Source organism: Ammospiza nelsoni, chromosome 2 (assembly GCF_027579445.1).
Source record: "Ammospiza nelsoni isolate bAmmNel1 chromosome 2, bAmmNel1.pri, whole genome shotgun sequence".
NCBI classification, from domain to species: domain Eukaryota; kingdom Metazoa; phylum Chordata; class Aves; order Passeriformes; family Passerellidae; genus Ammospiza; species Ammospiza nelsoni.
The window spans coordinates 37,529,256-37,550,153 of record NC_080634.1 but is presented as its reverse complement, the minus strand read 5'-3'; the positions used below and the strand labels follow the sequence as shown (position 1 = coordinate 37,550,153).

The 20,898-nt window shown below is 45.4% G+C and overlaps 1 protein-coding gene across 4 annotated transcripts in view; it reads right to left on the bottom strand.

Moving 5' to 3' along the window:
* Window positions 1-20,110, bottom strand: part of RAB30 (RAB30, member RAS oncogene family) — a 41,686-nt gene extending 21,576 nt beyond the window's left edge. For 2 of the 4 annotated variants that reach the window (XM_059493463.1, XM_059493467.1), the window contains exon 1: window positions 19,655-20,110. The gene's annotated coding sequence lies outside the window, so the exon portion shown is untranslated. Of the gene's footprint in view, window positions 1-10,656; window positions 10,754-19,028; window positions 19,050-19,654 lie in introns of those variants that run through there. The other 2 variants (XM_059493465.1, XM_059493464.1) reach the window with 2 other exon arrangements.
* Window positions 20,111-20,898: the final 788 nt, after the last annotated feature.

Here is a 20,898-nt window from a genome sequence, read left to right as displayed (position 1 = left end):
GACTCTCCAACTTGTCTGTTTTAAAGGAAAGGAAACAACAAGAATGCCCTTTTTTATGACTGGAAAGCAATGTTTTCCTAATAATCACTCGTGAACCCACTGCACACTATATATAAACAGCTGCTCCTTCCCAGGGACAATGTTTGCTGTTTCTTACTGAGCAGCTCTTGGGGATGCAGGCAATTCAGCCCCAGCAGACATCCCGGCGCGGGCAATGGAAATCACATGCTCTTGGATGTGGTGACTTCTTGCCTGCCAAGGGGAGCCTGAACTGGCTGCAAGGGGGGGTCTCAGCTCCACGAGGGCTCAGCCACCAGCACAGCAAGGCCAGGAGAAGCTGGCAGCAGTGTGAGCCCCCTCCTCTGCGCCCACACGCAGCACCACCGTGCCGTTTCTCGCCACATGTCCAACAATGGGTCTGTTTTCCCCTGTTCTCAAAGCAAGCCAGAACCATGGATGTTTGTGTGAGTTTTGATCTGCCAGACAGGTTAACAGCATCAAAGACACCCCAATGTTAGCTCCCACCCAAGCAATCCAAAGTCCCTTGCCTGTATGACCAGCACCACACATCTTTCATTACAGTAGATTTTCTAAATATAGGGAAATAATTTGTCTGTAACTTCAAATCAGGTCCCCAGAGAGCCTGTTCCTTCCAGTCACACTGCCTTTTGTCTTTGGCTACATGCGAAAAATCTGGGAAGCTGAGGATATCCCCACAGCAGATTTACATCACTCATTTCATTAGCAGGTTTTAGTTCATTGGTTTATCTCCAGCCCTTCCCCTCCTGCAAATTGCTCTCCACTTCTAGATTTCAGTGCAATACTCTTGCCTAGAAGGATCAAGAGGACCCTAAGGAATAATGTTTATTGCACAGTGTGGCAAGCAGTGCTCCTCTGTGGGTTAGGTTTTTTCTAACACCCCCATCCACTGTGATTGCTTGGGGGGAGCAGAAGCTGCACCACCACAGATGGGTGGCTGGCTGGAAAGCAGCCCCTTCTCTAAGGAAAGCCACAAGTCTTGCCCTTGTCTTCCTGAAAAAGCAGCTGTGTACCAAAGTGCACCACTGCACTCCAACACTGTCCATGTACACTGAGGGCCACATCCTCCCAAAATCTCCAGCCTCATTGCACTGCAGAGCCTTCATCGCAACAGCAAAACCATGCTCCTGCACAAACCTCATCCTGCATCAGGATGCCCATGCACATTAGCTAAAGATAATGAGATTACACATGGATAACTAATTTGGATCCTTTATCTTTGGGATATGAGGCAGAAGGAAGGCAAGTCATCGTTCTTCCTTCGTGGCCAGGCTGTGCCCGTTTCCAGGTGCCAAGTACCAAATGAGGCCACTTTGTATCAAGTACAAGATAAATAAATTCCCGCAAAAACTTCAGCTGCAACACTGAATGTTTTGCAAGGCTCACGCATTAACCCTCACCCACAACAAAGGAATGGAACATTCAGGTTACTGAAGTTACCAGGAATGCAATCACAAGCTGAGGGACAGAACTCAGCTCTTTCACCCGTCCAATAAGCCAACTACAGAGAAAACGGGATTGTTCCATGGAGGATTCCAGCCAGACTACCCCCATCACACTGGTCCTGGGACATGCCCTCCCTGCAAGGGTTGCTGGCTGGCACCCTCAGCTCAGGGTGCAGTGTGTTTCTGGATTGCTGTGCACGCACATGGCTGTGGAAGGAACGGGCACGGGCCAAAGGGGAATCTGAAGGCATGTTGCAAAAGAAAAAGGGAAACTGAGAAAACCAAAACCAAGCAAGAGTAGCTCTCTGGGCATTTCAGAAGAACAGGCTGCCAGTTTTGGACAACACACGGTTCTACAGCCTTAGGTTGAAAGGATGTGACAGGGAAATATTTTCCATCCTGACTAGAAGACCCAGTAGTAGTCTCAAGGCTACAGCCAGTTACACTCAGGTGTTCAAGATCTTGACACACAATACAGGAAGAAAAGTGTTTCAGTCACAAAAAAGACTGCATTTTCAGCTTCTCAAATACATATTTACTCAAACATTTTCCTTTAGGATAGAGCTTGACAAGTGAGATGGTATGAGGCAGACAGACTGTGCCTATGGGGGTAAGGCACATTTCACATTTGTTCATCCCTTGCATTTTCCCAATTTTGCACGAAACTATTTAGACTAGCACCATTTGTTCTTTAACAAATGGGCAGTCTACCCAAAAATACTGCTTGTAATTCAAAATTCAACATAAGGCATTTTTTATTTAGGGAAATAAAGAATTCCCTCACATTGTGTTTCAGTTTGCCATTTATCCCCTCAAACACGAGCACAGCCTTGCTGCCCTCCAGCACAGCATGCTCCCACCAAGTATAAAGCAATGTACCAACAACAGCTCCTCCTGCACAGCAAATTGTCATGAGTTCTAAAGAGACTGCATGTCTAACAGAGCATGTGTAAAGCAAAGACAAGACTTCTGTAGAAGCACCATATTTATTTCCTTCTGTATGTATTTCTATACTACACATTATGGAAATTGGATATCCAGAGAACAGAATAGGGTTTTTTTTCCTATTCTGGTGCAAATTTATCCTTTTAGCAGGTAAAAGAGGTGAAGACCAAAACCACAAGTCAGAATATAAGAAGATATTTGGCTGACTGCTTACAGGACAGGTGCTATTTAGCACTTTAGAATTTTTTCTTTCCAAGGCAGCAGTCATCAGCACTGCCCTGAAATGGCACTGCAAGCCCAAATCCACCCATCCTGCAAAGCTCTGTGCAAGGAACTTGAATGACAGCATTATCTTAAGTCTTAATTTTAAAAGCAGATTTATAAAAAGTCACCTGTTTCCTCTCTGAAAACAGAGGGATTACAATGACTTGCACAATTTTATTGCAGTCAGCTAACTCCAGCAAGAACATAAGAATTTCAACTTTGAACCACCTTTTCAAATTACCCTCTCCTCCAATCTATTTAGCTTCACTCTAAAGGAAAAAAATATCCCTCTTAACATGTGCTGCTGCTCCCTTGTAGCCTAAGCTCCTCAGTGTCTCTGCAATTGTCATGCGCAGAACAACTGAAATTGAGGCTGCTTGAATTACTGGATACATGTATGACAAAAAGCAAAAGGGAAGCTGATGTGGAGGTGAAGAATCCAGGCAGAGTAACAAGGCCTGTAAAACTGGCCTCATCTGGACTGGAATATTTGCTTAGCTGGCAGTACTCTCAATTGCTACAGATGATGGAGAATGGAAACACATTACAGCTGTAAAAATCTAGGTTTAAAGAAGAAAAAAAAAGTGTTTTTAAAGAAACCATGAGGCAATCTTAGGTTATGATTGTGAAAGGAAGAAATAAGATTTATACATTGGAAAGACAGGGGAAAAAGGAAGAACAGGGGATGAATCTAAGGATGCCTAGGCAGATGCTGCTGGAGCACCAAGGCACGAGCCCAGCCAGCCGCACTGCGGAGAGGAGCATCCCTGCCCAGCACAGCAAAAAAGGGCAAGAAAAACGCTGCCCAGAGAGAAAGATGAGAAAAACAATGGCAAAAAACTATCCCTAACTCTGGAATGACACCTGCCAGCTACCTGCAGAGATAAAAGCCATGAGGTTATCTCTGCCAAAAGTCAGAACACTCTCTGTTTTTAAAATTGCAAAGGAGGTGCATACGTTGGCAAGACTGCGTGTTGGATCTGGGAATCTGAATTCAAGCCCTGAGCATAAATCAGGTTCCAGTGCCAGCCTGAAGAACAGCCACTACAGCCCCAGCTAACACATCCACCTGTACCAGAACATGCCTTTGTAAGTCACAAATAGGCTTTTGGTTCACTGTCAAAAGCACCAAACAGCCCACGACAATCAGGGAATATTGAGCATTAAAGGTCAGGTGTCCCATTTGTGGTGCAATGCAAGGGGACAGGTTTGAGTATGGTTATGGCACAGCAAAGTAGGTGGGCTTGGGGCAAAGCCAAGTGTTCCACATCCAAAAAAGTCTATGTAGCATTTGGAGTGAAGAACTTCACCTCGGGTGGAGAGATATAAGTTTTCATCATGGGCTTGCTAACTCCATGCTTTGGTTCACAGCCCTACTGATGCTACTCAGCAGAAGCCTCACATACTGCTCAAAGCTACAGCCAGCAGTTCCTAGCACACCCTGCAACTCCTCTGGGTCTCCTTTCTTGGCAACTGACAACCTCCTCTCTCCCTTCCCACAAAACTGGGCAAGCACCAAGTGAGAGCTCCCAGGTACAATACAAGAGTTGCAAATAATGGGGATCACACAGAAAGCACTGTGCTTTTGTTTTTTTGTTTTTTTTTTTTTCTTTTGTATATTTATTACACTTAAGCAGTCAGTGAATGCTTTTTAAAAAGTCAGTGCATGTTTTTTGGAGCAGGTCTGTGTCCACTCACGTCTGCCCCAAAGCAAGCAAAATAAAGTCTCAGCATGGTTACTAATATCATTCCCTTCACCCTCGACACAAGTACACTCATGGACAGATCCAGAGCCTGGTAGTGATAAGCACATAGAAATTAGGAAGCCATAATTAAATACGTAATATAGAAGAAAAGTAAATTATTACTTCATTCCAACAGCCAACACTGAACATGAAACAGAGTCACACATTAGCTGAGTTATGTAAGAGCACCAGAGAAGTGTTGAAGACCTTATAGGGGTGGTGTCTCTGCTTTACAGACCACTGAACTCTTCTTCTGTTATTTTCTCCTTGTTGGTACCTCCATGTGCATGACAAGAGTTGTCTTTATAACAGATTGTACAGAAGGTTGTATGGGCTCCAACAACATATGAGTTGTGCTTTGAGGGAATATATCTAATTTTTTTGGTCTATCACATTGAAAGTAGCCTGTGGCATTTTAAAAATGTTGCACTAAGAAGTCAAAAGGTTCACTCAACATTTAACTATTGCAAACACACTTTTCACCTCACACCTACACCCTTGTACATCCTTTAAATTTTAAAGGAGAGCAAGATGGTTGTAAACAGTATGCACATATTCCCCTTTCTTCATCATTAACAGTAACTTCAAGCCTGTATCATGATAAAACTTGAATTTGAGGCTGATGGCCTGACTATTATACTCTGTGGTATAGAAAAATTACTTACTAAGAATTATTGCCCATCTTTGAGCACTCTGTAAACAGAGGCAAAATGAGGAAAAAAAACAGATCAGGTAATTTGTTCAAAGAGAGAAACCCAGAAATAACCCCATGTAAACCAGACCTATGTCTCATATTATCTTTGTTGAACTATTTTACCTCTCCAGCCTCTTTCACTGCTGATGTCCCAAACTCTGCTTTGCTTTTCTTTACTATCCTTGATGAGTATCTTTTCCTTCTGCAGTCCCAATACCCACCTTCCTCTGCCCTGGTATCATGCTTTCTATGTGCATTTTTGTCTTTGTCTGTCAAGGAAGTTGTAATAGGGCTGGTGTTTTTCTATGGCAACTATTTTTATACCACATTCATGAAATTTTCCCTTTTAACTAAGTTTTGTATAAAAGCTATAGCTACCACAATAGAGAAGATAATACTTTCTTCGACCTTCTCTTCCCACTGACTCCTAGGTGCTGGAAGACAGGCCATCCATGATGGCCAAGCCTTTCCTGGGGTCTTCACTCTTTCCCCAGGCAGACAGGCCACATCCCATTGCTCTGCAGCTGCCCAAATTCTCTCCCAGACACTAGTGCCTGTGTCCCCAGACTCAAACAGAAATACTGTCTATCCTGATTTGACATTCTGTGTGCAGCAACTGAACTGGCTGATGCAGCTCTCAAGTAGCAGACACTTACCTAAGAAGATTTCAGATTTCCAGCTGAAAACAGACACCACCCAGCTTCCCTTAAACCCTCTCCTCCCTTTTCTCACAGAACAGCCTTACTCTTCCCAACCAAAGCCTCACCAACCTGCACCTTTGCTGCTCACACAGATCATTGACATGAAGAAATGGTTTACTTCCAGCTGGCAAGAGAGTTATTTCCTGCAGAAATACAGCAGAGAAGTCTAAAAAAAAAAAATTTTCTTCTTTCTATGGCTCCAACTCCTTGTTATTACTTTTCACATTCATTTTACAGCCTAGCGTACATCCCACTAATTATCCTTAAAGCAAAAGCAGCCCTGTCAACCGTGCTCTCCCTCTCAGCTGGTCAGGTCTCCTAGAAAACACTCACTGAGCTTTCCCCCTGCACAAAAATACTGCTGTTATCTGGCCTTCCCCTTCCTCTTACTGATCACAGCCTGCAGTCACCCACCAGAAAGCACTGAGCTCTGACAGGTGGAAACTGCATTTTGCTACTGACAGCTACTGTGGATGCAATGATGGACCACGGGATGCTGCAGCAAGATACAGTGGCAGGAGGCAGGAGGAATCTCACTTGAGTGGTCACTCTTAATTTAAAGCAGCAGGTCTTCCCTCTTGAGGCTCATCCAACTGTCTCTAAATGGAAATGTTAAGCTGTTATGCCCATGTTACTCATTTTCCTCCAGGTCTGACCTACAGCAAATGGCAATTTCTCTTGGATCCATCAGGCCGGGAGGTGATGGAGAGAGGAAAGCATGCAGCTTGGGTTTCTCGCAAACAGCAGGAGAGCAGGGAGTTATGAAGGATTTGAAATGTGACACAAGATGCATTTTTGATATTTACAGGGATTTCTGTGCCTTCAGAGGGAGCCCTTCCCACACAAAAGCACAAGTGTGATGGAGAGTCTACTTTCCCAGGAACAACCAAAATAGCTTTCATGAGCCTGTTCTTTGCAAGAGGACAAACAACCTCAATCCCACACTGAGGCACTGGGACCCACTTCAGGCTTAGGATAAAAATCACAGATGTTCCTTTTTAAAACTACAAGTTGGAGAGTAAAATGTCAGAGCCTTGGACAAAGCCCTCAAATGCCAAACAAACTTCACATCTCACACATGAGAAAGCCAGTGAGTTTCAGCACACAGCTTTTCCCAACATATCTCTATGTATCACAACACATATTAAGATTCAATCAATGCAGTCTCCCTTTCAAAAGGGCACACAAGTTATAAGCACTTTCCTCTTTCCTAAGAAGAGACAGATGCTGATTACAGGAAGGAGTTCTCTGTAACAATTCTCTTTCTAAACCATCCCAATTGTCTTGCCCATTTGAAAGATGCATTTGCTGTATCAGAAGAAAAAAGACCCTTATTATTAACAATGTCTGAACCACTAACCATCAAAATTGTTTGCTTACTGGGCACATTACTTTTTCTGCATAGCACTGCTTGAATCCCTGTAGCACCTTCCCAGACAAAGTGCCATTAACATGCAAATGAAAAGTTCACACTCCTCCTTGAGATGGTACACAATTATAGTCATAAGCTAAGGTAATGAAAGGCTCAAAACAAGACAGGTTGGTTACACATGTCACAGCACTGCTTGCAAATCATTCTCTCCTCTAATTACCATGGCATTTCCAGGAGGAATCGATTACACCAATAAGGATGAATGGGATCCTAAAACTGAAAAATGAACTGAATTAAACATTAATGCACTCATTGACTGTTATCATTACATACATATATTTAACGGTATGGCCTAGAAAAATACAGAACTAAACATCTAAAAAGACCAGAATCCTGGACACTGAGGCTTTAAAATAGTCCCAGCAACAGAATATACCAAAAATATAAATTCATCCACCAGGCTATAATTACACTTTGTGTTTTGTTTTTGCTGCAAAGATGGCTGTAAGCCTATAGCCAGGCACAAAGCCAAGCCACAAACTCTGCTCTATTGACTGCTGAGGTCTCCATTAGGTGCTCCAAAAGAAATACTTGTTTACCCACAGCAAGCCTAAACATGATACAGTGCAACCTCTACTCCATGCCAGTCAATCTTCAGATAAGCACTGCCAAGCAAGCATCAGAATTCAACAAGTTCCCTGCTCCTCAAAGCATTATATACACTTTAGCCCTGTTTTCTAAGAAAAACAAGCTTTTACAATCATCTAGCCTGGCCAACAGGCTCAAAATTTACTGAAGGAAGACTGTTTTGGCAAAATTATAAAGAACAATATCATTGCTACAATTCTTTTGATTCCCAGGTGGCTGGGATGAGCCCAAAATCAGCATCCACACTGTCACTGTTGGGCTGACCTCTGCTCTTGCCATTTTTTGTCTGGCTACAGCTGGCTGGTTGTTCAGGACACTGAACAAGAGCAGACTTTGCAGCCATGCATTTCTTCTCCAACTGTTCCAACCACAGTTTCCAGTTCTAGCTACTCATTTGTGCTATCTGGTTTCTGGACCTCCATCTAATGCTTCTGAGCTCTTGAAGCTGCAGCACTCAGCTACCAGAGTTAAAAGTGCTCAAAACCTTTCTAAAAGAGATGCTCCTGCATGGGGCAAAAAAAGCTGGACCACTCCTTTATTAATAAGTGATCTGACACCTGGAGCCCTGTGCCCAGTTCCATTAGAACACTAACTGGTCTGGCAGATCATGTCATACATGGTGACACTGTTTTATCTCACCCACCTTCAAAGAACTAACCAGAATGACCCACTTCTGACTCTGCTATCTCTCTCCAATGATGGTGTCTGGGACCCAAAATAACAATGTTATTTAGACAATGCAAGTTGGGCACCTATGATTCAGGGGGGAAAGCCAAGGCTACGCCATTCAGTGAACAAACCCAACTGAATGCAATAAATTCTAAGCCAACATCTTTGCAAAGTTATTTACACTTCCTGAAAGGATTTAATGGGACATCAGCTTAATATAAAGATGGTATGTGTTCAAGTCTTTTGCATCTTATACAAGGCAAACTCTGTGCCTTTTGCCTGTGCAAGAGGAGGACATCCCAGAGCCAACCACACCAGCTCAAGGAACCACTGCAAACACATTGCTACACCCCAGTATTTGAATTAAGACATCCAGCAACACACATGCTCTGCATGAAAAGAAAACCCTAGTTGCTCAGAGGGCTTGTTCTGCTCGACTTCAACTGAACCAGGACCACAGCATCACAAGGCTATGACAAAAATGCCACCTTTCATGTGAGAGTCACTTGATCCAGAAGAATCAATCACGTCAAAGATAAAAATCAGAATTCAGGTAGTAGCTGCTTGTTTTCTTACCTCTCTCCTTGCATCACCTCCAACATTTGCAGAACTCCTTTTTTTCCTTTCTATCCCCTCACATCCAGCTGCACTGCAATATCCATCACACAGCACCTCCCTGATAGCTGGCGGCTGCTAAGGCAATATTTGCACTATGGCTTACATTGCAGTTTATAAAATTCTTTGGAGCTCTTCCAAAGGGAAAGCCCCACATAAATCAAAGTTATTAGTGTCATCTACAGGCTAAGTCCAGTCAAGAATTTGCTAGAGCTCACTGTGGAGACTGCAGATCTTTGAAATACCAATAAATGTGCAGCAGAGGGGCTGAGTAATAAACTTCATTAGCATTGCTGGTAACACTTTTCTTCAGTGGCATACAATAAATCACTGATGAATATTCAGGGCAGCCCTCTGAGGTTATCTCAATTTTATGCATGGAGGCAACCAAGAAACAAAGTTTAAAAGGATCTTGCCTATAAACACAAGAGAGATGCAGAATTCAATTGTCTTGCCTTCAAAGTACAAAAGATGTAATTTCTAGAGGAAACCATGAATTATATAAATTGATTTGCAATGAAAGCAAGGAGATTGTTTCCCCAAAACTACTAATGGCTATTCCCACCCAAGTCACAGCACTGGTCACTCACATTACTGTAACACCTACAGACTGTAGAAAACTGCACATTTTTCACTGCAGAAAGTGGGAAATGACAGACAGAAGGCCTATCCCAAACACCTTATAATGGATAATAAAACTCAATCTATACACAAAATACAGGAACAGCCATGAAGAGATTAATGACTCAAAAACTGCATCAGAGGAAGAACAAGAAATGGATCAACCCTCCGGAGTATCAGGCAGACATCAATAAATTCATTAGCTCAGCATCACCCAGCATTGCCCAGGAGATATTTTTAAAACCTTCCTCTGTATCTCCAAGAACTGATGTCATAAAGCAAAACGAGAAATATTGTGAGAGAAGTGCTAAGAAGACGGAAAGAATTTTTCTGTAGTTTCACACATTTTCCAGCAAGAAGCCTGACATTTAAGCAGGATGACCTGGTTACTAGTGGCTACTCCACAACGCTCTCTCCCCACAACGACTGACAGCTGCAGTAAACAAACAACCACTCACACCAGGCTCTTTCTCCCTGTGGCAACAGCTTTTGCAAAACTGCAGAACTTAATGAGATACTTTATTTAATATTTATTCCAAAATCAGCCTCGTTTATTCTAACAGAATTAGCTTCAGCCCATAGTGAATGTTCTGCTTGGTTATTTAATTGTGCAAATCAATACTCAATTTATTTTGAATTTCTTCAGTTGCAAATTCTTAACTAGGGGGGATTTGTTTTAAACATGCCTTTATTTATTATTATTATTAAACACCAGCTAACCATCCACATGGCCGCAAAATGAATCAGCCTGAGGATGCTATCCCAAAAAGTTAACCTAGCAAAAGAGATTAATTTTAAGACAGACTTATCCAAGCAGTTGCCCAATCCAGAGACACAATAAATCAGAGACGACACTGATATAAATGTGATGGCCCTTGACAAAAGGCTGCATACTCACAATGAGCAAGGTGACGTTGCTCGTGATGGAAGCACACATGAAGGCCAGGCAGCAGCTTGAGAAGGAGCTTTACAAATTCCCCATACCACATCCACATCTGCAGTAGAAAATTCAGGAATGGTCCATAATAACCACATATAATGGCAAAGGACAGGGCAATCTCCAGCATCTCCAGCACAGGGATGTGACCCAGCAGACACTTCTCACAAGCCATGCTTTTGAAGACATTTTTGTCAGTGCTCTCTAGTGACACATAGGGATCAGTGACCTGCACAGCTAAGTGCAAGTGCACCAATACACAGCTTTCCTGCAGAACTGTGACAAGAGAATTGCTACTTAAAAGAAAAGAAAAAAAAAAGATTTCCTAGTAGAGGGAAACAATCTACAGTAGCAAAAGTCATTTACAAACATAATGGAAATACTGAGAAGTACCTCAGAATCACAGTATGGATCTATTTAAATTTATTCTCCAATTTTGGGTGATAGGCAAAGAGACAGAATTTGGAGTTAACAACTGCTAAAAGACACTGATTGTTTCTGCACTGAGTATACACAACATCCCTGCACAAGGTGTTCAAGGCATGCCCACCACAGGTCACAACACAAGATGGGACTTCATTCCTACAGATCCCACAAAGCAGTTTCCATCTGAGCCCTATGCTCATGCTTCCTTCTCCTAAATAGGTCGAGCAGAAATCCTCCAGCCTGGAGTCAAGAGCTCAACTTTAGACTCCTGTTTGCCTGCTGAAACTAAAGAGTTAACAGAAACCTGTGTTTATCTGGGGGTTTTCTAGGTGTGCACACACACATCAATACAAGCAAAATGCTATTACCACATTTTAGAAATGTGAATACTGCTGACTTGAAGGGAATGGGCACATTTCCCTTTTTAGAAGGAACAAATTGTTCAGAACACAGACAAATGCAATAGAGAAATCAGGCACTGACTCTGCTTCTACAGTTTCAAGCTGCTGGTACACGTAACTCTGACATAGTCTTCACATTTGGTTTTTTCAATAGACCCAACATTGTTCAAAAATCCCCTCATAAGTACTTAACACTCTCAAGAGTAAATATTTACAGTAAGGATTCTTATATGTGAGAAATTAGAGGGTACCACAATCTTCTGTTGGCTACAGACAGAAGACAGCTACTGCCAACAAGGCTGGAGTAATTGCAATGATGCAGATACTCACTGCACTTGAGTGTATTTTGGACAGAATATATGGAATTAGCTGCAAACTGTGTCAAAACATCCCCTTTAGATAAAAGCACTTTCTGTAATTATGCCACAGAAAAAGGGATTACAGAGAAGAACAGCAGAGCCCAAAGCCACCATCACACAGGTTGAACTTGCTGCTACATCTCCACTGAACCAGATGCTGACTGTTCTGATGTCCTCAGCAGCCCACAGAAACACAGAAATCCCAAACCTGCCCTTACCTTTTTGTGACAGCTAGAGATTTCACCAGTCTTTGCTGGGGTTTAAATAAACTCATTACCACAGGTTTATCTGAATTTAGACCTTTTCTCCACAGGACATGTTGCACCATGAACTTCAGGGGGGATGCAAGAATAAAAAGGCTAATGTTATTTCTCTTAATCTTCTTCTCAATATGCAAAAATGAACTGACACTCCCACAGCAATCTCAGGCTACCTTATTCTCACTTTAAAGATTACTCGTCTCAGGATGGAATAATCTCATGTTTCCAGAAGAGACTGGGATACCAAATGAGCCAGGAAAGCTTTTTCAAGCCTACATTTACTTTTCAGGTGTTTGTGTTAAAAGCTATAAGGCAAGAACAACAGAAAAATAATTAAAATAATTATTTATTTTCAAGGGGCAGTTGTCCTCTCTCTCAGTTAATCAAGTTCAATAGGTATTATAATAAAGTCTCAACCTCCAGTGTTGGAGAAGAAGGAATTTGCAACTCCCTACTACCATCAGAAAGCAACAGGACAATAAGACCACACAGTATGGAGATGCTGTAGTGGATTTCTTGATGTCAATTCAGGTTACACAAGGTTGTTTTACCGTGTTTTTAAGTAAGGATGTTATTTTCAGTAAATATTCCCATGCAGCCCCCAACTGTCATGAAAACACCACTCTTTAGGCCCTAGAAACACCATGAAGAAATTCTCACTAATTAGACACAAATCTGGCTTTCTTTAAAAACTTGTTAGATGAAAGCCTTGACTGATCTGTTTTCCATTTCTCCAAGTTCAGGCAATGAAATTTAAATCACAGAGAAGTGCTAATGATTATTTTTCAAGTCCGCTTTTCATTACTGAACGCGTTCTTTGCGACACAGCAAGCCCAAAATCTCTTTTCTAATCCTGGCAGTCCTTTAAGTTTCCTTTGATTGGTTGTAAATCTGAATGCTGGCATTCACATCTCAACTAATGGCCTACATCCCAAGCATGGATCTGGGACTTTTCTGGAGCACAGATTTTTCTGGATCTCTCGTCATGCTCATATTTATGGATAAAAGACTATCTGGAGCGAAAGAATGACCACTGAAAAGGCAGGAAGTTTTGACAAGTTCCTGTGCCTTAAGCTTCATGTCTCATGTAGGGTGATCTACTAACCAGACACAAATTCTTCTATTCAGCACCTCGAATAATCTGTTTCCTATAGGCATCCCATCTTCTTCAGTTAAAGCCTCCATTTATACCTACTCCTCAGATTTATTTGTAGTGGGGGGTATCCAAGATCCAAGCTGCTGAAGGTGCAGCTGGAGTAGCTGCACTGGAGCAAGAGGCTCAGACAGATGGAAGACAAGGGAGAAGGCAGGTGGGAAAAAGGGCATTAGCAACTCCCCTGGAGCTGGTGCTGTCTCTTCAGCAGCACCCCACTAAGCAGTGAAACACCCTGTACAACCCCACACAGCTTTGTCAGGGCTGGAAGAGCACTGTGGAGAGCACTGAAGGCTTTGGGCTTCTCTGGTTTGGAGAAAAGAGGTGACCTCATTGCTCCCTGGAGCTTCCTGAGGAATGGAGGTGGAGAGAGAGGGGCTGATCTCTCTTCCCCCTCGTATCCAGTGATAGGATGCATAGAAATGGTTCAAAACTGCACCAAAGAAAGTTCAGACTGGACACAAGGAAGTGTTTTTTTACCAAGAGCATGGTGAAACACTGCAACAGGCTTCCTAGAGACACAGTTGATGCCCCAGCCTGTCAGTGTTCAAGAGACATTTGGACAATGCCCTTAACATGTTTATGGTCAGCCCTGAACTGTTCGGGCAGCTGGACTAGATGATCCTTGTAGGCTCCTTCCAACTGAAAATACTCTATTCTAACTGCTTGATTACTCTGGAGAGGGGTCCCATCCTTCCAGAGCCAGGTAATGGGGTTATCCCTCCTACCAAAGCAATAAAAGCTCTTTTTTTTGGGGGGCGGGGGGGCTGCAAGAATTTTGGTTCAACACACTCAGGAAAGCACATGGAAATGATTGTTCCTGTGGGGGATGCGAGACTCTCACACGCAGTCAGATTCATTTTCTGCACTGTTCCAAAATTATTGGCACCAGGGCTCAGCACCAGCCCACAGGATGGTAGTTCCATGACAATTCTCTTTTACAAACAACAGCCTGGATTTATATCAAGAAATACACCCACTTAAAATGCACACATGCTGCCCTTTGAGAAACTGAGATTTTTCTTAATCAAAAAAAGCAGAGTTGAGGTTTTGGAGCCTTCACTGCAGAGGAGAAGCAGCACAGTGCAGCAGAGGGCTGGGCTGCTGGGGCCCTGCATGAAGTCCCTCTCTCTGTGGAGGGCAGCTTTAGCAGGACACAGTAACCCAAGCGCTGCTTGACTTCTGTACTTTGGCATCTCTAACACCTCTTTTTTTTCCTCCCCTTTTAAATTCAGCCTGCAGGATACAGTCTTTTAAGAAACCATGCACAAGCTCATCTTTTTTCATGCCAGCAGAGCCTTTCCTCCCTTTCCTCTTCTCTCTTTCCTTTTCTCATTACTCTTTTCAAGGTCTAAAAGAAAACACTATTCAGATACTTAAAGGTTACAGTTAACTTTTTAGTTCAGCAGTACTCAAAAGACAGTATTTCTGCTAAAAGGAAAGAAAATAAACAGGGTATCCTGTGATGTTTAAAAGGACAGCAGCAGATTTCTGTGAGACCTACTGAAGGTTTTCTCCTCTGTTTGTACAAATATTCCCAAATTATCTCAGGAAACTAATAGCTAGGTTAAATAGGTTTTAAATAGGTTTAAATTTTGCCTTAAGTCTATTAGGGAACAGTGCACCTCTGCAGTGTAGTGAAAGCAGTAACTCCAGGAGAGGCGAGATGACAAATAGCAAGTGAATCTCAAGCTGTTCACAACCTAAATATCTCTCCTCAGCTCAAAGCAACAAAGCTCTCTAATTATTTTTATCTATTCAAGGTGAAATCAAATGACATTACAACACAAATCTCACTAATACCTTATGCAGGGCCAGTGTTTAATAGCACAGATTAGTTATGAAACTACTGCAACAGCAACAGACCTCAGTGTGGTCCTGACTGTTTAAAAGCTGACAATGATTTCAAGGGACAAGTTTTAGCCTTGTTCTGCCCTAATTATTTCAACATATTAGCACCTGAGGAATACTTCACTCAACCCCTTCCCTCTCCCCACTTTAAATTCATGATTTATGCACAGGCCAACCAGGATTATATGACAAACATGACAGACCACTTCTTTCCCACTGTAAGAGAGCCATTAAAAATAAAATGAGAATTTAGTTAGTTATTGACAGAAGCATTGGGAGGGAGCACGAAGCTAAATGACTTGCTGCAAAATGAAATTGTGGAAACTAGGAAGTCAATCAAAGCACTGCCTCAGGTCATCTCATCTGCCCTCCAGCCAAAGCAGAGCTGCTGCTGAGCATCTCTGCCCCAAGACCTTCCCAACTGCCCCAACACTGTGGGATCTCAGCACCTCAGGACTGAGGTGCAGAGGGACCGAGACCACCCTTGGGGGGCTCGGGAGTCCTGGAATGTTGCCAGAAGTGTCTGGTGGCTGGACTTTGATCCTACACAGGAGACGACACCTGTATGAGGATGGGAGGATTTCACTGGGGTAAATGGTGAAGGGATAAGTTAATTAGAGTGTAAGACACAGGGTTTAGGATTTCTGTACAGGGGGGTCTAAAGAAGTAAGATGGAGGAATTGGGGCGTGTCCTGTTCTTCTTCTTCTTCTTGGCCTCCATCTTCTGTGGTGATGTTGGCACTTTGGGATTGGTTATTACTAAAAGTGCACTGGTTAATAAGGGTAAAAGGTATTGGGGAAAAGTTATAAATATTGTATACGTAACTTTGAGTATAAAGATAGGTGACCGCCCCGGGGGCTCGCAGCGTGCTCATGGCTGGCTGCTGTGCAGACCTCTGTCGGGCCAAGAGAAAATCTTTTAGATAGACAATTAATAAACACCGAGACCGAGAAAAGACCTGAAGCCTCTTCTCGTCCTTTGGAGCGCGGGCTGTCCAAGGCCACCCCGGGCCTTTCCAGGCCACCTAAACAGCCGAGAAACCGACACAACACCTCTCCAACTGGGCTGATGTTTTTGGTGTCAGAAACCCATCTGTAATATAGGAAGTTTTTTACTGTCTCCTAAATCTCCTGTTCCAAAGCTTTGCAACATCCACACGAGCATCAGTATCTAAAGAGCTTCATCACTGCAAGGTATGGGTATGCTCATCTTGTGCTACTTTCTGCACTCCTGCCATGCCAGCCACACAGCAACAAATCTCTCTAATTCTCTCAATGCCTGGGTGGTTATTTGACAAATATGTGCCTATTTGTATATGCACAAACTAGCACCTAGCACATTCCCCACTCCTTCTGTACTCACAGAAAGCAAGGCTTGCACTCAAACTGCTGGTCCTGTCCTTACAAAAAGGCAATAAGCCTTAAAATAAGAAATGGAATCTATCTAGATCCCAGCTATTATTATTTCTTGTTTGGCTACATTTTATGTAAAAATAAGAAAATGCCAACAAACCTGTGCCTCCCACAAAAAGCCCAGCTGCAAATACACCTCTCTGGGACACACCACAAAACTCCGAGCAAGTGTCTCAATTTGCCAGCTGATGGATGCCAGCTTGGCTCTCCCAGCAAGGACCAAACCAGAGAGCCCCCACACCCAGCTCAGGCTGTGAGCAGCACCCACCACCTGCAGCTGGGTCTGGCAAGATGGGGAGCACACAGCCCAGAGCAGCCAACAGAGAAAAGCTCTTTCACAGCAGGGTGACAAATGGCGGGGTTTGCCTGCAGACACCTTTCTGCCCTTGCTCGGGAAGCGACTCCGCAGTTCCTCCCCAAAGAGCCACGTCCAGCCATCCACCTCTGGCTCAGGAACTTCAGCTGTCTCACCAGCTTCCAGCTCCAGGCTGCAGAAATCCCTGTCCTCTCACAGCTCACCTCTGGAGCAAAGTTAAGCTGAAGAGTCAGCAAGGCTGGCCCAGCTCTGGCTCCTCCAGTTCCCCTCACTCACCAGTCTTTGGGTATCCCTGTTCACGAGTTTGGGTGACAACCAAGCATCCCAGGGCAGCAACACTTCTGGGACAGGCAAAGTCCAGGGCACACAGGTGATGCTCATAAAACCCATTTGCAAGGATGATTTCTAGCTTCATCACACTCAATTTCCTGAGGAACAGGACTAAAATACAAGAAAACTCTGGAGAGTATGACCATGAGACCACCTAATCCTAAATTTCCCTTCAGAAACTTGACCTGAGTAAGAAATGGGGAGAGGGTAAAGTAAAAGACCCAAGGAAATGTTTAGTGCTGCCCTCCTGAGTTATTTTCTTTGCTTCCAGCAACTGGCATTTTGGAGAATTCTTGATTCAGTGTAAACATATACACTGCATTTAGGTCTTTGTGGGACAATAGGAAGGGTCCCCTAGCTCTGGGTTTTTTTCATAGCAATCAATTGATTTTCAGCTTTTTGTCCCTTTTCATGTGTCTGTATTTCAGTTTCTGAAAGGCAAAATGTAAGCTGATTGATACAATAATGTATACTTCTGAGGTACATTTTTAATCCACCTCCTGATATAGTATAATATAGCTTGAAAATGCTAACACATACCTTGTCACAAATCTTTCTAAATCCTAAAAATGAAATATATTTTGAAAAGCATACAAATATGTACTGTTATTTATGCTTGTTTTGTTCAAGATATATACATGTAGAAATTTGAAAATAGAAATTAAAAATATGTGCATCACAAGAGTTGTATTATTTAAATGCAAAATCCCTGGTCATGGATTCTTTGCTTGTTCTCACCAACTTCTATATCAGTATTTCCCAGAACAATTCCCAGGCTACACTTTCAAATTATCACTTCATATCCAGTGCCTTCTATCCCAAGCTAACAAAATCACTGCTATAAAACTTCTCCTTCTACAGCCAAGATGGGAAACACTCTATTAGATTGTCTGCTCCCTCCCTTGTAAAATAACGAGGAAAACGCCATTCCAGGAAACAAAAATGTTAAAAAAAGACCAAGCAAAGGCAACGCCTGCATGCACTGTTGTTCTTCCCCTTTGAGTCAGTAGCAAAGAGGAAGGAAGGAAAAAAACCCAGTTAAAATAAAGGCAAGGAGGTGTGGATGCAGCGTGTTTATCCCACTGGAAGAGGGGCAGCTGCGGAGCACCATCCCTTGCACAGGGACACCCCAACACCGCCTGGGTGTTTACAAATACTTTGAGCAAACCAAACAGGGAGTTTCATTGTCCCCACAGCACTCATGTCACCCTCTCCCCAGCACTGCAATTCCAGGGAGAGCCCTGCCAGAGGACACACAGTGCCAGTTACACAAGAGAAGCGCAGAAGCAAATATGCAGCAGAGGGGAGGAAAAAAATTAAAAATATCAGCTCAGCTGCACACTCTCCTGCTGCTCTCAGAACAGCCTCCGAGTGGGGCTTTGGTGAAGATCAACTTTCAAAGGCACTGAAAGAGACTGACAGACTTAAAGGGAGCAGGACCCCTCTGTGTGCACACATTTCATTGCACCAGCACAAAATGAGGTGTTTGGGGTACACTAGCAATTGCAGAAGCAATTTAGTTACAGAAGGGGATAAAACCTTCTGATGTCACATAATAACAAACAAACAAACAAAAAAAATCTTACATTGTACTAATATCTTGGCACTATTCAAGCAAGGATCCAAATTGCATCTCACAAACAGCAAGGAACAGGGAAACAAATAAAAAAGGCACACTAAAATGAAACTCTGCTGAAGTTTTTACAAAGTTTAAAATAGAGGCACTACTTGTATTTACGACAAAACTGAAAAAGATCAGAAGAGTAGTATGGAAGTTGAAATAAAACATCAGACTGTCCAGCCGAGAATTTTTAAGATACTAACTCATTATGGGACTTGGAAAAGAAACCCGGACCAACTGCACACAGCCAGGACCGAAAGCCAGCTGGATTCAAATCCCCCATTTCCCTGAAAGAGGGGAGGAATAGCGGTGTCAAAGCCAGGAAGCCGCACGACAGCACACCAACGCCCCCAAAACCACCCTAGAGCACACCTCGGATTTACCCTGTCCTCAGGAGCCCGGCTCTCAGGCTCCGCAGCGCTTAACGACACCAATCCCAAATCCATCTGATTCTCCACTCTTACCCAGCGAGGGAGACAGACGGGCCAGGGCTCCCCGCGGGCAGGGACCGCGCAGCGCCCGGAGCATCCCGGAGTTGCGGGACTTTCCCGGGGGCTGCGGGACGCGCAGCCCGGGCCACAAGAGCAGCGACAGGGCTCATCTCCGCGGGATGACACCATGTAGCGGGTTTTTTCCCCCCCTTCCCCGTCCCTCCGCCCCTCCTTTTTCAGCAGGACCAGGGAACGACAGCGCGGTCCCGCCCGGCAGCGCTGCTCCCGCTGAGGAGCACACGGCGCGGGGAAGGGCTTCGGGATCCGGGGGCCTGGGAGGGAGGACGTAGCAGGACAAGGAAAAGCACGCCAAAAGAGAAGAGCAGCGCAGAACTCACCTGGTTTGGGATTTGTCCTCCCTCTCCACGACCATAAAACGAGGCGGGAGCCAGGAGCCGGCCGGCGGCGCTGGGAAGGAGCGGCACCCCGGGCCGCCGCCGCACGCCGGGCACAGCGGGGCTGGGCGCTGCAGCCCCCGCACGCCGGCCGAGCTGCGCGCCCCGGAGACGAGCGGGAGGCAGCCCACTTCCACCGGGATGGGTGCTGGCCACCCTCCCGGCGCAGGGCAGCTCCCCGGGATGGGTGCAGCGGGCTGGGCGCAAGAGGCAATCCCGCTCGGGGATGCGTGTTCGGTCCCCACCACCCGTGCAGCGCAGCCCTCCGGAACGCTGCCGAGCTACCCTGGGGCCAGGACACCCGGGACAGGAGCCGCAGGGCTGGGCGCAGGGCAGCGGTGTGCGGGATGCGAGCGGGGCCGCCCGCCGCAGGCAGCGCAGCAGCAGCGGGAGCGCGGCCCCCCCGCCGGCCCCGGACGCGGCACCGGCCGAGCACAATGAGCGGCGGCGCGCGGCGCGCCCCCGCGGCCCTCGCTGGGCAATGACATCATCCCTCTCGCCCGCCGGGGAGGGGCCACTGCCCGCGCCGCCGCCTCGCCATTGGCTGGCTCCCCTCAGCACCGGGGACTTCTGGGGTTTGTAGTTTTTTACGGCCGTCACAGCGCGGCAGTGTGCTGGGAGTGGACTCCCTTTCCCGGCAGATCCTGCGCCGCGCGGCCGCGTTAGGGAGCGGGGTAGGGAAGGAGGCGGTGGCCGCCGCCATGTTGATGGCGTGGGACGCTTAGCTGTGGAGGAGCGGTCGGGGAGCCGGGTTAAGATGTCGGAAAAAGGGGAAGGGTGGGAGTCCTGTCTTGCTCTAAGGGGCAAGGAAGAGCTCGTGTGAGCGGCTGACAAAGAAGGGGGAGGCTGAGGGGTAGCCGGCGGGGCGCGGCGGGGTGTGGAGGGGTGCCCTGAAGGACACGGCCGATTGTCACTCGGTGACTGCGGGCTCTGGCTGAGTCAGCGCCTCTCTGTGCTGGGAGCGGGGCCGTGGGGCCGGAGTCTGTCCCGGGGCTCGGAGGGGCTGTGGCGGTGGGTGCGTGGCGGTCACGGCTGCCGGGGCGTGCGGGCGCGGACGGGGAGGCCGCGCTGTGGCGCAGGAGCCGCGGCGGGCACGCTGCCGCTTGGGGCTGTGCCCCCGCCGTACGGGGAGAGGGCCCGGGCGGGGCTGTGCCGGCACGGTGCTTGGCCTTGGACCGAGCACGGAC